General features: G+C 41.0%; 1 long non-coding RNA gene across 3 annotated transcripts in view; it reads left to right on the top strand.

Annotated features, from left to right (window-relative positions):
* The first annotated feature begins 625 nt into the window (after positions 1-625).
* Positions 626-17188, top strand: part of LOC116568019 — an 88781-nt gene continuing 72218 nt past the window's right edge. For all 3 annotated transcript variants that reach the window (XR_004276476.1, XR_004276475.1, XR_004276474.1), the window contains exon 1: positions 626-780. This is a non-coding gene — a long non-coding RNA (uncharacterized LOC116568019). The remainder of the gene's footprint in view (positions 781-17188) is intronic.

Raw genomic sequence — 17188 nt, 5'->3', positions numbered from 1 at the left:
GACACCCATCCGGGGTCCGAAGTGTCCGCGCAGCGACTGCTTGCGCCCCTCCCGGTTCCTCCACTCCTGCCGCACCCCGGGCGCCGTTCGCCCCGTTGGACCCCTCCCGGACCACCAGGAGCACCGAGGACAAGAGTCCGACCCCCAGCGCAGCCCGCCGCCCCCCAGGCTCGGGGTCGCCGCAGGGGCCACCCGCACCCTAGACGGCAACCCGTCCGCCGCACCGCGGACCACTCCTGCCCCCAGCCCCAAACCGCGAGCCCCGAGCCCTGAGCCCCAGCTGCCGCGGCCGGACCTAGCGCCGCAGCCCCACACTCACCGCGGCGCTCCATCCTGCGTCCCGGACGCGGACGCCCGCCCAACACTCACGGCCGCCGCCGCCTCCGCCGAGGGCTGGAGCTCGCCGCCCCCATCCCCCACGACCCGCGGACGCCGGGCCAAGCTGCCACCGCCGCCGCCCCAGCAGCTTCGGCCACCACCGCGCCGCCGCGCTCGCCCCGCCCCGTTCGCTCCGCCCCCCGGGCCTCGCACCTCCCGCCCGGCCGCGGCCCGCCCCCTGGGGCCCAGCCCATTGGCCCGCGCGCCCGAGCGGGGCGGGGCTCCGGCGTCAGCCGCAGGTGGGGGCGGCTGCCGACTCCAGCACGCGGAGCGCGGGTTAGAGGCACCCCAGCGGGCAGGCTGTCCCCAACATTGCAGGACGTGTTAGCCACAGTGTGGGGCTTGCGGCACGACAGGCGGAGCGAGCCTCAGGCACGAGTCACCTTTTGTATCGTCCAGCAGGTAGCAGATACTCTGTCCTTGTTTAAGTAGACATTTCTTTGGTGGGCACTGAATTTCTCCCAGTGGGTAATCTGATATTCAACTTGCTTTATCTGCCTTCTTCCCACACCTGCCTTCTCCTTTTCAGAACAAAAATACATGTGTGCTGAACTTTAAAACTCACCCACTTTCTTCTATCTTCTACTGTTTGTCATTTTCAGAAAACTAAACTACACATAACATTATATTTTATATATAGTACCCGGCTCAGTAAATACTAGTTGAATGTATGTGCCCTGACTATGCTCCTTGCTTCTTAAGCACCAAATGCTCCTTGAGTAATAGGACTCATCCACGCTGTTGGGGGAAACGAACAACCAAAATTAAAGCCTTAACTAGATGTTGGATTACACATCATATATGAAAAAAAAGGAGGGCATTTCTATTGAATAGTTACAGTATAAATTAGTAACACTTAATAGCTCTGCCAGGAATCCTCTTTCTGTCGTCTAGGCTGACACAAAGCAGGTGGTTCATGAATACTTGCTGAATAAATGGGCAAAATTGTAGGAATGGAATTTGAAAAAAAAAAAGTCTCAATCTCATCCTCCCTTTAAATCTTTCTCAAATATACACCTGTCATAGTCTCCACTTTTCATCATTATTCAGGAGAAACATGATACTTGAAAGCATTCTTAGAGAAAGATGGTAATTCATTTCTGCAATAAAATAAATACAATTATTAACTGAGAAAGAATGAACATCAAAAATCTGTCATCTGGGACAGATCTCTCATGTGTGCAGTAAAGAAAAGAAGGAAAAAAAGACAATACCTCCACCAAAGACTATGAAAGTGTCCCAGCTCATGGTCTCAGAAACTGACTTGTTCTTACCTGTGTTTCTTGGTTCAAGTGGCTCAGAGTCACAGTTTTGGGACACAAGGAATCACAGACAAAAATTCAGAGACATATTTGGATGCTGGATTAATAATGAAACTTTCTGACAGGTGGTATAATATTGCCATTATTCTATTATTGCTAATATTCTAGTATTTACTAATCACAAATAATCACTCTGCTGATTGAAATGTTCTTCATTCTTTCCATGATAAAGAGAATACCACCTCTTCTCTTGAAGCTTTCCTGTTCTCTTCACTGAAAATCAATCCTCCCATTTGACATTATATGGTACATAGAATTCTATTTTTGTGCCACTTGTGATTTTTATGAAGTATTTTATTTGGTTGTATACAGGTCTACAGTGTTATGTTACTTTAGTCTATGTTCAATACGGTAGGGACACCTACTAAGTATTTTCTGAAGAAGTGTTGAGGGAATGACCAGTGAGGCCAGAAATAAAAATCTTTCCAGGATATCTTTTCCTTCCTTCTTTCTTTCCTTTTTTCTTTCTTTTCTCCCTCCGTCCCTCCCTTCCTTTCTTCCCTCCTTCAATTCCTACCTCCCTCCCCCTTTCTTCCCTTCCTTCCTTCCCTTCTCCCCTTTCTTTCTTTTCTTTTCTTTCTTTCTCTCTCCATAAGCTCTTCTCAATCTCTTAAAACTAGGGAAACCAAGTGCAATGGCCACTTTTTAAAAGTAAAGCCTGCCCCAGGTTCCCGGTGCCTTGAGTTGAAGAGCCTGATAATGTAGGCAGATACTCCATGTGGCAGGAGGAGATGGGACTCCAGCTCCACAGGATAGTACAGTAGACAGGTGCTCTACCTCTCAGTCATGCTTCAGTGACAGTCTCTTTAGGAGAGTGCAGCATGGTCCACTGGACCTATCATATGTTTAATTATTCCTCAAATACTTATTGAGTACCCCAATATGCCAGGCATTGTTCTAAGCACAGGAGTTTTATTAGTGAACTTTAAATCTACTTCCAGACTCTCCTCAACCATGATTAAATCCCTGGGAGAAGAGAAGAAATAATGGAAGCAGGTAGGGATGGCCCAAAGTCAGGCAGGTTCCCTGTCTTTGCTGTTGTCCTTGACCTTCACTGCAGGAGCATTTAGAAAGAACCACAGAGAGCCAGAAAGGCCACAATGAGTACAAAGGCTCCAGATTCCAAAGTGTACAAAACTCACCAAGCAGGTTATTAATCTTGATTCCATGATGGTTGTAATTGAGAAACAAGGAATCAATTCAGACCACATGCTGCAAATGAATGTGAAAGAGATTGCAAACATCCAAGAATTCTGTGTTGCCATCAAGAGAGTAAACTAAGATTGACTGAAAAAAATAAAGAAAAACTCCATTGAGTATATGCATATAACATATTCATTTTATGTCTAAATTAACATATTAAATTTCATACCCCAGTTCTTTTCCATGTATTTTAAGTTCTCTGTAAGACATTTGATGACATGAACCTCTGCACTTGAGTCATCACATACCATGACCTTACCTAATGTTCTAAGAACATGTGTAAGGAAACTCACCCAATAATTAATGGTTGACACAAAATAATACTATTGGCTTAAAAAATTGATTTATTGATGTTGTGAATAAAGAGATGATGATAACAGTAATAAAAACTAGCCTTCCATGGTCTACTCAGTGGTAGATGCCATCTTAATTATTCTTTATATTTAGTAAGTCATTTAGTTCTTACAAGCCTATGAGGTACCATTATCATCCCTAGTTTACAAATGAAACACTGAGGCACAAAACAAAAGAAGTTCAATAAAGAGTTTCTGCTGGACTTGAGTGCCTGAGTGGCTCAGTCAGGTAAGTGTCCGACTCTTGGTTTTGACTCAGGTCGTGATCTTGGGGTCCTAGGATTGAGCCCTGCCTCAAGTCCTAGGATTGAGCCCTGCCTCAAGTCAGGCTATGTGTTCAGTAGGAAATCTGCTTGAGATTCTCTCCCTCTGCACCCCCCACCCCGGCTTGTGGATGCGCTCTCTCTTTCTCTCAAATAAATGAATGAATGAATGAATACATAAATAAATATATAAAGTCCTTTTTTTTTTTTTTTTTTTTTTTTGCTGTACTTGAAGTTTTTGCTGGACTTAAAGTCAATGTTAAGGTGACGGTAAGTTACTCTTTCCTTGGATTTCCTTGGGAATCATTCCTTTTATTCTTACTCAACCACTGTGGTCTTCTTGCTGTTTCCCAGATACCCCAAGGTCCCTCTTGCATAGAGCTTTTGCCTTTGCTGTTCCCTCTACCTGGACTGTATCCACATGACTTCCTCTTTGTTCCCTCCAGTCTCCTGTTGTTCCCTATTATTGACGTATTCTCTGGCCAGTCCATAGAAAACAGTATTTCCCTTCTTTGATACTCCTCTATCTTTCTTACTTTGTTTTAAATATTACTATGTCACTTATCCCTCTACTGATTTGGTATAGTTATTAGTATGTATTTTTATTTTCCCTTACGAATGTCGGAAGTTAAGCTCCCTGGTGGAAGTGACTGCCTGTTTTGTTCACCATTGTATCCCCAGACCCTGGAAAAGTATTTGAAATTAATTAACAATGAACAAGTTTAAAGAAAATAACATATACCTAAATACTAAATTAATCTTTGGAAAAGATTAGTTTGTTAACATTTTGAAAATTTTAATCAGATAAGAGAACCATATTGCTTTGTTTGTCAAAGATTTTACATTAGTTGCTCAGAACCAACATATTAACACATGACAAATTTAATTACTTCACCCAATCTCTATCTGAAAGAGCCACAAATAACTCTAGAATCTAAAATTATTTCCTTCCTTCTCTAAGCAGAGGGGCAAATATTTTATACTACTGTTTTTCTTTCATTTATTCTGCCAAATCCTGATTTAAGAAAGCAAATACAGCTACTCCTCACCTATGAATTCTATTCCATGGTCAACATGATGCTTTGGAGTACATCCTGGCATTTAATCTCACCAAAACATTTTGAGATAGGAAGATGAGATCTATTTTCCCCAAGAGGATATCATAAATTTTTGGAGTCCGAGTGATATTAGAGCTCATCTTCTCCATTCTCCTTTATTTTGTAAGGTAAGCCCAGCCCAGCTTTCCCAAATATCATATGGTTAATCGTTGGCTTAATTCAGTTGGAACCAAGACGAGAGCTCTTTCTACACTAACTGATAGATTAAGCCCTTAGACAGTCTGTAAGTCTATGAAATGAGATTAGAGCACGCACCCAACTCATTTTTAGTTTCATGTGTAAATATTTAAGCTATACTGACATGTTTAAATAAGAAATTTGTTCTACAGATTTACTCCTATTATTTTGGAAGTCTGACTTATTAAGTTACTAAAATTAATGTCCTAAAAAAAAAATGAATAACTTAGCATGTACCCAATGAGGAGTTTGGTTTGTCCTTGAAGCAGAAAGTTGTCCTAAGACATTCTGGAACACACACACGCACACGCACACGCACACACACACACACACACAGACACACACACACACACACACACACAAGACTGCCATGCTCCTAAGGAGAGGGCTGGCTGGCTTTAGGAAGGAGTAAAGCCCAATGGAAACATTGCTAATCTCTTTCTTTATCTACTTACTGAACAAATATTGCTGAACCCTGAGAAACAATGCTACCACTAGGGACTTTAATGAGTGTTTATCTTTCTAACTGCATATTTATATAGGGGTGGCTGCCTATGGCATGCTTGCCAGAGGATTGGGAAGTGGCTGCTTGTAAAAGTTGAAAAATATTTAGTTTTACAAACCTGTTTCAGCAAAGTCTCATTTTAAGTTTATTCAAGAGGAGGTTGCATTCTATAGCATCAGAAGAACTGTTATTATCTCATCATTTAGGTACCTGGACTTAATCTATTTTTTTTTTCTGGAACACCTGTGTAGCTAGCTCAGTTGGCTAAGCATCTGCCTTTGGCTCAGGTCATGGGCCCAGGGTCCTGGGATCAAGCCCCGCATCAGGCTCCCTGCTTAGTGAGAAATCTGCTTCTCCCCCTGCCTGCTCTTCCCCCTGCTTGTGCTCTCTCTCTCTCTCTCTGACAAATAAAAATCTTTTAAAAAAATTTAAAAAACAAACTATTTTATTCTGAAATTATCTTAGTAGCTGGGGCTTAAATTAGAAGGAAGAAAATACAAGGGAAAAAACTAGTCCTGTGAGTTAATAATCCTATTAACTCTTATTGGTGTCTGGAAATGTCTATAAAGCCTTTTGTTTCAAAAACCTTGGAAAATATTAATTGATTATCACTGATGGACTGGTGTCTTTTGTCAATGATAGATTTGACATTGTTATTATGCTTGATGACGTATTCATTTTAGGATGCTCGTCAGTGTAATTAAATTTTGTCTGGGAGCTACATGATCCTGGAGTATCTGAGGTCACAAACATAGCCATATATGTCACTAGCCAGAAAGCTGATGAAATCCCTGTTATGTAACATCACTGAAACCATCAGCTTAGTATATTCAGGGTGGAGAACAAATGGAGTGGCAAACAAGCATCAAGACTGTAAGTTGGCTTACTTAGGAGTTAGACTGAGTCGCGCTACAAGGTTTGAAACATGCATCTCTTGTGTGAATAGATGAAGACAAATATGCTTAGTTGGAAGAACAATATCAAGCCCACTTCTAATGACTTCCTTCTGGGTAATGACTAAGAATCAAGGGGGGGAAGGAATTCCATTCTGGAAGAATGACTAAAAGATAAAACAAGCTTATCAAGAAAAAAATAAATAAAAATAAAAAATAAAAAAAAGAAACCAGAATCTAAGGAAATGAGTAGACCAGTAGACAAGAAGTCTTGATATAGACCTTGGAATTACTTAGATACTAAAATAAGTAGAAGCATAGAATGTGGGTCAAGGAAGAGTGGCTTCTAGAAAGACTCTTTGAAGGTATTTCATGAAGAACTGGTATTTTAATCTACACAAGCTTTTTTTGAACACCATGTCAGTGAAATGGAGCTGCCAATGTCAGTAGCAATGTTATATTCATGAAATAGTGTTTGAAGTGCTGTGAAACTGAAGGGTCTAGGTGGTTTTGGTAGTGGGGGTGGGACAAGACTGGAGGGAGAAGGAAAAGATAAAGGACATAGCACAGGGAAAATTTCTTGAGAAAAAAAAGATCACTGATTTATCTTATAAGGTATTATGGGCAGAATTGCATTCCCTCAAAATTCATATGTTGAGGTTCTAACCCCTCATACCTCAGAAGGTGACTATATTTGGAGATAAGGTCTTTAAAAATGTACTAAGTTAAAAATGAGGCCATTAGTGTGGGCCCTAATACAATATGACTGATACTCCTCTAAGAAGAGAAGATTAGAGGATGTCTGGGTGGCTCAGTTGGTTAAGTGGCCAACTCTTGATTTCAGCTCAGGTCATGATCTCAGGGTCCTGGGCTCAAGCCCTGCATCAGGCTCCAACTCAGAGGGGAGTCTGCCTCAGGATTCTTTCTCTCCCTTTCCCCCTCAACCCATTCTCACATGCTCACTCTCTCTCTCTCTCAAATAAATAAGTCTTAAAAAAAAAAAAAAAAGGAAGAGAAGATTAGGACATAGAAACACACAGACCATGTAAATACACCCAGGGAGACCATGTGAAGACACAGGGAGAAGACAGCTATCTACAAGCTGAAAGAAGCCTCAGAAGAAACCAGCTACACCAAGACTTTGATCTTAAACTTTTAGCTTCCAGAATTGTGAAAAAATAAATTTCTGTTAAACCACCCAGTCTGTGGCACTTAGTTATGGCATCTGCAGCAAACCAACACACAATACTATGTAAGTTCTAGGAATCAAATAATAATACCATTAATAGGTTCTAGTTTGACCCAAGACCATTTCCTCCCCCTGCCCCATAAAAATATGAAGTCCAAGTTTGGCTGAATGTTGCCATTATCTAACTCTTTAAGAAGGTATTTCTCCTTCATAATATTCGCAATGAGTCAATATCACTCCTACTCTGGGGTGTAGGCCAGGATGTGGCCTCATCTCCATTGTAATATTGTCATTAAAATCAGAAGGCAGGATGTTTACAAGCCTGCTGTTCAGTGAGTATTTTCAGTAGGAGGAGACTGGTTTCTGCTTAGAGTGGAGGAGATGATCTGGTCTTTTCATTTGTATCTAACAAGAGGAAGATTTAGAGGGGCAATTGCAATGATACCACTGCTGCCACTGCAATTAGTATTGGTAGCTAGTTAATTATAGCAATTTCATCACATTTCTTCATTCATAATAAGAGCTTAAAAGATGTTCATTCACTTTTCTATTTATTCTTTCACAGCATTTCACAGCGTACGAAGCTCTATCTCATAGGTTACCTCAATTTATCTTCAAAACAAGTCTGTGAAATATAAATTATTTTTATCATTCTTATTCAGATTTCTGATAAGAAAGCTGTATCTCAGTGAGGGTAAGCTATTTTACCCAAAGTTACACAATCAGTTAATAGCAGAGATTGAACTCAAAACAAGGTCGCCTATCTCTTCAAGCAGGATGCTTTCCAACTCACCCACCAGCTCTAAATAATCCTATCCCATACCGTAAGTTTCAAATAATCTACTTTGATCAAGGAATGACATTTTTCTATATTTCTGTATTATGTTTATTTCTGTACATCAAATATTCTAGGTAATAGAGAACTTTGACATTTATTATATGTATTATGCTTATTTTACAAATGCTACATGAATAAACATTTTGCACATATAAATGAGCAGAAGAGAAACCACCTCAATAAATTACTTCTCTCACCACTGGCCTTGGTTCAGAATTTCTAAAGAGTGAGTACTTACAAATTAAAAAAAAAAAGAATTATTAGAAGATACTTCCTCTTACATACAGAATTCAAACTACCAATACCCAGGGATAGATTAGTATCCAGTACTAATCTTTAGATACACTACAGTGTATTTATTTTATAATATATATAATTCATTTTACTTGGGGTGTACGTGTGTGGAGTAGAAAGGTGACAGCATTATTTTATAAGAATATATCTTTTGATTCTTTATGCTAAACTTACAAGCAAACTTTTGGAACATAATCCAGTCATTGGATGGGGACTTCTTAAAAATTCAGAATTTTCAAAGAATTAGTTTGTGTTCCTCTTAAACCAATCCTTTTATGATTCAGAGGGCACTTCAAGAATCTTACAATGTAAAAAAAAAAAAAAAAGAATCTTACAATGTCTGTAAATTATTGTGACATATATGACATAACCCAATGATATATGACCTATAGATGCAGAGAAGGACTAATTAATAAGACATTGGATGTTGAAAAAGTATTAATGACATTACATAGGTGTTACTATGCTGTTGGAAATTCTATAAGAATCCCTGATAGCTCGTGAATGAAGTCCAGCATATGCATTGATTGATAACTCATTCCATACTCCTTCCTTCTTAGAGAAGGAAGATGATAGAAGCCCAGAACAGGGATGTTTGATTGTGGTGACAAAGGGCCTATTACTGGGCATGATATACAAAGGTATTAAAATGGAGGTTGAAAATTCAAAACCTTAGAGGTGGGGGCTAACTGAGAGAGCCAGAAGGCAGGCATTCATTCCTACTTAGCTCCAGAACACTGGGGTAATGGGTAAGGGGACCAACCATTATCCCTATTTGCCTCAAGCAATTTCACTTAAAGCCTGTTGTTCAGGCATAAGTATTATCAGAACCTCCTCTCACTCTCAAAAGTGCTCCAGTTTGTAAAATATGGTATATAGACGCTCTATTCGTGGGAAGATTAAGGTATAATATTGCCTGGTATTCTGATTTTTCAACTCAGAAATTTGGATTTTTAAAGAACATCTTTGGATTTTTAACACAACAAATTCTAAATTTTTAAAAATATTGTCAAGATCAATGAAAACTCATGAGGCGCAGAATCCGGCATGGAATCCACCAGTTTGTAACTTCTAGGTTAATATGTCTGGCTGATATGAGAGTGCTCTTTGGTTTGCCCTGTGGAGAATTTGTCCTTCATGTGGCTAGTGAGAAAAGGTCTTTGGATACTTCCTACGTGGGAGGGCATTCTTGCTCTTGGAAGTTCCAGTAGAAATCGGTGTGGGCTTTATGAGTTAAAAGGCCTAATATGAGCAATTTGGGCCAGTTGTTGTAGCCTTTAGTAATGATTATAGCTAGCACTTCACATGTACTAAATGTATTACATAGATGATCTCATTTACTGTTCACCATAGTTCTGGGAAGATATTAATTATCTCTGTTGTCCTAATGAGGAAACTGAGACTTAAAAGACAATCTACCCTGAAAAATGTCCTCCAACAAGTAGGTGGCAAAATCAGGATCTGAACTCATGTCAAAGCTGACTCCAAAGCCCATATCTTTATCCTCAGTGTCTGTGGCTTCCTGAGGGAGAGAGATCAACTTTTTTCCCCTTGGGACACTTTTTCATTTGAATGAATCCTTTTTGATCTCTTGTCACTATGGAAAACTATAATCTTGACTTTGGAATCTTTAAGAAGACATTTTGTTGCTTTTATTCGGGGCTTTAGACCAGAGGCCCAGTGGTTCAATGTTTCAAATCTTAGAATGGGGTGGGGGGGCTCCTTGGAAGTTTAGAGCCAAAATTCCAGTTAGTTATAAGCAGTGTCCATTTGTCAGATGTCCCTTCTGCTCAGATTGCTTGAGAATCTCTGGTGATGATAGGCAGTTGGTTAAAGATTCAAGGTTTCATGATCTTAGTCATCTCTGCATAGTGTATCCATTTTAGAAATATAAATAAGAAATAGACCTCACCCAGCGGAGACTAAGAAAAGCATAGGATTTTCTTTCCATTATTTACTTGACCAAAAATTGGGGAATATTTAACATATGTTATACTGGGTTGGATTGTGTGGCCCCAAAACTCATGTCTGCCTGGAACTTCAGAATATGACTTTCATTGGAAAATGGGTCTTTGCAGATGTAATTTGTTAAAATGAGGTCACACTGGATTAGGGTGAGCCCTAATCTGATGACTAGAATTTGTATAAGAAGAGAGAAGATGGCCATATAAAGAGATGAGTAGATTAGAGAAATGCAACTGTAAACCAAGGAGCACCAAGGACTGCTGGCAACCATCAGGAGCTAAGAAGAAGCAAGAGTATTCTTCTCTAAAGCCTTCAGAGGAAGCATGGTCCTACCAATGTCTTGATTTGGGACTTCAAGCCTCTAGGACTGTAAGAGAATAAATTTCTATTATTGTTATTGTTGTTGTTGTTTTAAGATTTCATTTACTTATTTTAGAGAGAGAGAGCACAAGCGGGGGCAGAGGGAGAGAGAGAAGCAGACTCCCTCCTAGCAGGGATCTCGATGCATGGCTCAATCCCAGGACCCTGGGATCATGATCTGAGCCAAAGGCAGATGCTCAAGTGACTGAGCCACCCAGCTGCCCCACAATTCTATTGTTTTTAACCATCCAAATTTGTGGTAATTTGTTACAGCAGCCACAGGAAACCAGTTCTCATGTTAAAGAAAAAAATTTAAATACTGTGATGCCCATTCAGAATAAAATGGAGGAATTTGTATTGACTATTTAAATTCAGGATCCCAAAGTCAAAAGTTCAGAAAGTATTTCCTAACACACTGTTAGGTAAAGAATATACTCTTCAAGGAGGCAAAATTTCCTCCCTAGATATGGGGAAAGCATCTGTGGAATTTCAACAGAAGACCAGAGGCATCCAGTGTGTTCGTTCAAAATGGCTCAGTTCTAAGCTAATCTTGACCAAGACTGGTTGAGATACAAAGCTCATTAACCAATCTACTGTTCCAAGTCTGAAATCCAATATGGCTGGGATGAGCCATAGACATTGAAGTGTGCATTATGTGATAGTGTTTTCCCATTTTCTGCCATGTGTGCCCTGTCTGGCATCTGACTCAATTTCTCTTATGGGACTATGATTCCCAGAACTTCGCCAGCTTTCATTTCTCTAAGGACAGATCCCTGTCTTACTCTAAGCTTTGGCTAGGGTCTGTCTCAAATTGCATGGACTCTGTGTGATAAGGGAGGAATCTCTTATACTTTCAATTCTTAGAATGCCCGTTGTCCGTTCTGAGAAAAACTAGCCACAGTTTCCACCTCCTGCACCCAGCTGATTCTACCACATTTGCCTGTCTCATCCAAGAGCAACCCATTTGGGGCCTATCAATGTTCTATGAAGTAATCAGGCAGGAGAGCCCTACCCAATGAGGAAAAAGGTAAGCAACAGCACAAATAAGACCTTCTATGTTAGAGAGTCTAAGTCTCTGGAGAGCCCCTGCTGTTGGTAGCAGGGACAGAAGTTGGAAAGACACAGAAAGTAGAAACAATGAAGGCAACAGATGGCATTAGTGAGCAGAAGCCATGAAACAAAAAGAACACATGAAGTTGGCAGTAAAAGGCAGGAAGAGTGGAAACACAGGCTAAGTGTAAAAGAGACAGGGCATTACAGTCAGGTTGATGGGTGCTCAGGATCTCATTGGACCCCTCAAGCTGCATTGTATTCTAAAGCAGCTTCTAGTTTTTAAATGCTGTTTGTCTTTGTGAGGCACAGTTGTACAGCCATTACATCTTTCATGCCTGTAACACCATCTTATCCATCTGACTCTTGCCATTAACTAAGGTAAATACCTCTCGATTCTCGAAATATTAAAAAACTGGTCTATGAAACCACCATGTGCCAATGCCAAGTTCCATCAGATTAGAGTTCTTGGATACCCTCACAGTGATCCCGAGTATCCAGTTCCCCGTTGGACACTAACACTTAGTCTGCTCATTACCATAGCTTGGCTAGTCCTTTTTACCCCAGTTCTGCTCTTTCCCCTTTCCCAATCAACTTGCTGTAGAAGTTCTGGCATGCCTTATAAATCAAGAGACATGGGTTATAATACTGGTTCCATTCAGCGATGTAGTAATAAATATTTGCGTTGGTTTCAACAAAGTTTGGTCTCACTTGTCTTTACTGTGTTATACAAATGGGTCAAATGTAGCTACATCTTAACAGAATTAAAGATTTCAGTAATTTAGAAGTCAAAGATTTGGGGTCCTCTGTGTCCAGCTTATCTGCAATCAGAACCCACAGTGCTCTAAAGGTGTTAGAAGACTTGCAGGCCGTGTGTTCATGCATTACTTTGTGGTATGATTATGAAGTGTCAAACAAGGAGGCAGAACTCCTCAACATAATGAATTTCTCCCCATGCCCTAATTCTGCTCAGGTATTATATGGTATGTTTCTGTTTTCTGTTTATAATAACACAGGTTAATTTTTAAAAATTGGTGAGAATTTTAACACAATCTATAACATCCCTACTCAAGACAATGATTATTAATGCCTTAGTATTCCTCATTTTAGTTTTGTGCATTTGAACATATATATAAATTTTTTCACAAGACTGAAATTTTCCTATGTATACCACTTTCTACTTCTGTTTGTTTTGTTTTATTTTGCTTTTGCTTTCCCACATAGCATTTTACAACATAAGCATTTCCCAATGCCACTTAGGATTCTTTACAGGCGTGATTTAGTGTGGTCATATAGTGGTTCATTTTCCAGAAGTTCCTTACATTAGCCCACCATTGAATGTTTATATTACTTCTAATTTTCCTTAGCATGAATAACAAGATGGTGAGCTTTCTTGTACATAGAGCTGAGTTTGTATCAATCCTTATTTTCTTAGATTAGATCCCTAGAGGTGGAAGTTTTGTTCAAAGGCTAGGCATATTTTTATGGATCTTTTGACATATGGCCAAAGTGGTCCCTGGAAAGAATGTACCTCTTTACAGTCTTGGCAGTGGCATATGAGAATGGCATCTGAATACAGCAGCATTTGATTTCTTGCCCCCAGGAGGTAGGTTAAGTCCCACTGAGCCTTGGAGTTTTTGCTGGCTCCTCCCCGAGTCCTTCTTTGTTAAGTTCCATACTGGCTCTCATCTCAACCCCACTGTTCATAATTAGCATCCAGATGTTCAAAGCCTGCCTCTTCCATCCCAAGACTGGGAAGGCTTTTGTTAGCAAGAACATGAATAACATTGCCCTACTGGTCAGTGCAAGTCTGGAAATGGTCTTTGGTTCTCAGACTGAAAGAAGAGTCAGGTGCTTTGACATATTTAGGCAATCATTCTCCCTGGATGCCCCTGGGTGCCCCACTATAGCTCTCTTCTACTTGCTTCTCTTGCACCTTTGGTTTTTTTTTAGATTTTATTATTTATTAGAGAGAGAGAGAGAGTGCACGCACATGCGAGCACACAAGCTGGGGGACGGACAGAAGGAGAAAACAGACTCCTTGCTGATCAGGGAGCCTGACTTGGGGCTTGATTCCAGGACCCTGGGATCATGACTTGAGCCAAAGGCAGATGTATAACCAACTGAGCCACCCAGGTTCCCCTCTCTTGGGCTTTTGAGTTCACTCAGGGGAGTCCCACCTTATACCCCACAATCAAGCTGGTACCTGCTTTCCCTGCATCTCTTAGCCTGCCCCATTTCCTAGGGCTGAGCTATCTCTTGCTCTTCCCCACTTCCTATTGGATATATTTCCTTGAATAATTTAGCTTTATATTTCACAATCCCACATTGCAACAGTCTTCCATCCCACCACTCCTGGTCTCTGCCAGAGTTCAATGAGACCATTTCCTTTAGCTCTTCCTCTATGTTAGTTGCCTCTTTAACCTTGACATCCATGAAATGGGCCAGTATTTCCTATACCATTGCTTGGTCTTGGTCTCTTACTGCCACCCTCTCCTCTAGGAAGCCAACTCTGTCCTAGCTTTGCCCTTGACTCTGGCGGTCCCTCTCACTTTGGTTCAGAGTTGCTTCTCTGTTACCAGAATGCCCTGGCACATGTGCTACAAGTCCAGTGGGAAGCTGACAGCTCAAGGCCTTGCTTCAGGATATTAAGGGAGTGTACTAAATGAACACTGAAGGGCTGTGGCATCTTGCCAGTTTCATCTTAATAAATTCTGTTCTACTCCCCAGGCTTATCCCCTCCCTGCTCAATATCCATTTGGTCCTTCCTATCTCCCATTTATTTAGGCTCCATCTCTGGCATCAGCACCTTGGTTGACCTTCCCTCTGGCCTTTGGCCCCCCATGCGATACCTCTATTCCCCACTTGGCTCTTTCCTCCTACCTTGGCATTACTGGCCTGGTCTGGTTTTCCTCTGAGCTGTGTCCATAAGCTGTCCTAGCAGGGATGTCTTGGCATTCCTAAGGGCCCTGCCTCCTCTTGGGCTTGGCCCTGCTCCAGAAGCTGTAGAGACAGGATATTTTAACCCCTCCAATCGCGGTTTTCTTTTGAGAAGATAAGCCATAATAGTTGAATATGGGTAGCTCAGGCTCAGACCATCCCTTCCCAGCAAATCCTTTCCAGGGACATACTTTGGGAAGAAGGAATGTGGAGAATAGGAGCAGCCACTTGGATCTGAAGAAACTCTAAGAAACAAACCATTAGTTATTGTCTAGAATGTCCTGATCCTCTCCCTATGAGATGTTCTTAGCCAATTCCAGAACGTCAATTGATTGGGAACTCCCACAGTGCTTTCATCACACAAATGGGATCTCCTCTCCTTGCTGTCGCTGCCTGCTCCTGGAAGCCCTGGTAACTTTTTCCTTGGAAAAAAATCCACCTGCTTCAAGGGTGGAGGTCGTTTGTTGCCCTAGTGAGTGCCACAGGGCCAGGGGCTATCCACTAATGGGGGGCAAGAAACCAAGAAAGTGAAGAGATGTCTCTTGGTTTGTGAAGACAAAATCCAAAAACCCAGAAGGGTCTGGTGCCTTTCCACCCTGGCAACTGTGACAGACTTGGCACGGCACCAGGAATGCAGATGTAGGGAGATTGGGAAGAAACACTCTTCTTGTTTCTGGTCTATTTCATGAGCCAGCAGGCAAGGCTCATGGTGGTATTCTTTCTGATCAAGCTGCTTTTGATTAAAAGAAACTGAAACCCCCTCAGAGTTCAGGCAAATGGAATGAGAGGAAAGGCTGGCCCTTCTAAGGGAAAGCTAGCAGGAAAGTAGAGGATTACAGGCTTAACTGACATGGCCAGAGCAGTGGGTCAGCCAAGGCTCAAATGCCAGGCACTAAATGGACACTGGTCACTGTCATTGGCCTCCTTCTGTAATGCCTATTCCCAGGCTCCCTCCTGCTTCAACGAAGACTAGGAACTCCCAAAGCTTGTGCTACTCCAGAAACAGCCCTCAACAGTCAATATTCCCTCAGCTCCAAACTATGCTGAGGAATCAGCTTTGAATGGGATTCTGAATCTCTCTCACTTAGACAGGGACTAACTTTTCCTGAATGTTGTGTTTATTGTATAGATCTAAGAGCTAATAATATCTTTGCTCTCCTACTCTCTTCTCCCTATTTCAGGAACTGGGCCCTTAGTGCTATGGCTTTTGCTTCTCTTCATCTGCACTGTGGTGGTGTACAGAGCGTAGAACACAGAGGAATGTTGGGAGAACAAACTTATTCTGATAACTCTGGTTCTAAAAGAGGTCCATGGAGTTCCTGTTAGCCTGTCCTTACTAAATTTATGATAGCTTACTTCTCAGTATTCATTATCTCCCCAGCATTGGAGTTTCCTATTCTCAGCTTTCTGAATCAAATTTTCAGGTTCCAAAGACAGATATACAAATAAATTATTTATGACAACCTATCATTAGCTCCTAAAGGAAAGATACCCATTGTCATTCTTTAATCTTTACAGCACTGGGCCTCTTATGCATGAGGAAACCAAGGCTCATAGGGGTGAAGTGACTTGCCCAAGGTCACATGAGTTAATGGTAGAGGCAGGACAGAAACTCAGATCTTCTGTCTTCTGTCCAGGAATCTTCCCGTTATCCCATCATGCCATCCTTAGCATTTGGTTCACTTTGGCTTATGCAATCCTGTCTCTTGAGTTGAAATGACTTCTGTAGCTCAGAAAGAGTCCAGTTGCCTCTATATATATTTCTAAAGCCTTGGTTTCCAAAGGCAATAGTGTCACAAGATTTGAATGTGGCTATGACCATAAGGTCCTTATGTCACCATTTCTTATGTTCTGGGACCAAGTAACAGTGCAGTGTGATCATCACATCCTACTTACATTTCTCTTCTGTTCTTGTGAAGATTTAACTCACCTACATTTTATTTCCCATGATAGACACAAATATAATAGTAAAATGTAGTAGGGGCCACCATCAAGAGTGAGATGGTGGGTTGTGACATCAAACAAATCTGAGATCATATCCTGACCATTTTATGATTATTGCAGTCCTTTGAACTACCTTCGTCTTCACTATATAACAGGAAACCTTGATACTCAAGCTACTAGATGATATAACTGCATTTCTTTGGCCTCCTGGCAATGTTAATATTTATTCTGTTGACTTTTCTCTCTTTCTCTAGCTCTCTTAGTTGTTTTTACCCTGTAAAAGTTTTAGGTAAACATAGGCTTCTTTTGACAAACAGAAGAGAATGATGAGTAAATTTCATTAATTATAGTTCTATTTCATATTCTGATTTTTAAATGAATTATGTCTGTCTTAAT

The sequence above is a fragment of the Mustela erminea genome, chromosome 10 (assembly GCF_009829155.1).
Source record: "Mustela erminea isolate mMusErm1 chromosome 10, mMusErm1.Pri, whole genome shotgun sequence".
In the NCBI taxonomy this organism is placed as follows: domain Eukaryota; kingdom Metazoa; phylum Chordata; class Mammalia; order Carnivora; family Mustelidae; genus Mustela; species Mustela erminea.
This window is presented reverse-complemented; position numbering and strand designations above follow the sequence as displayed.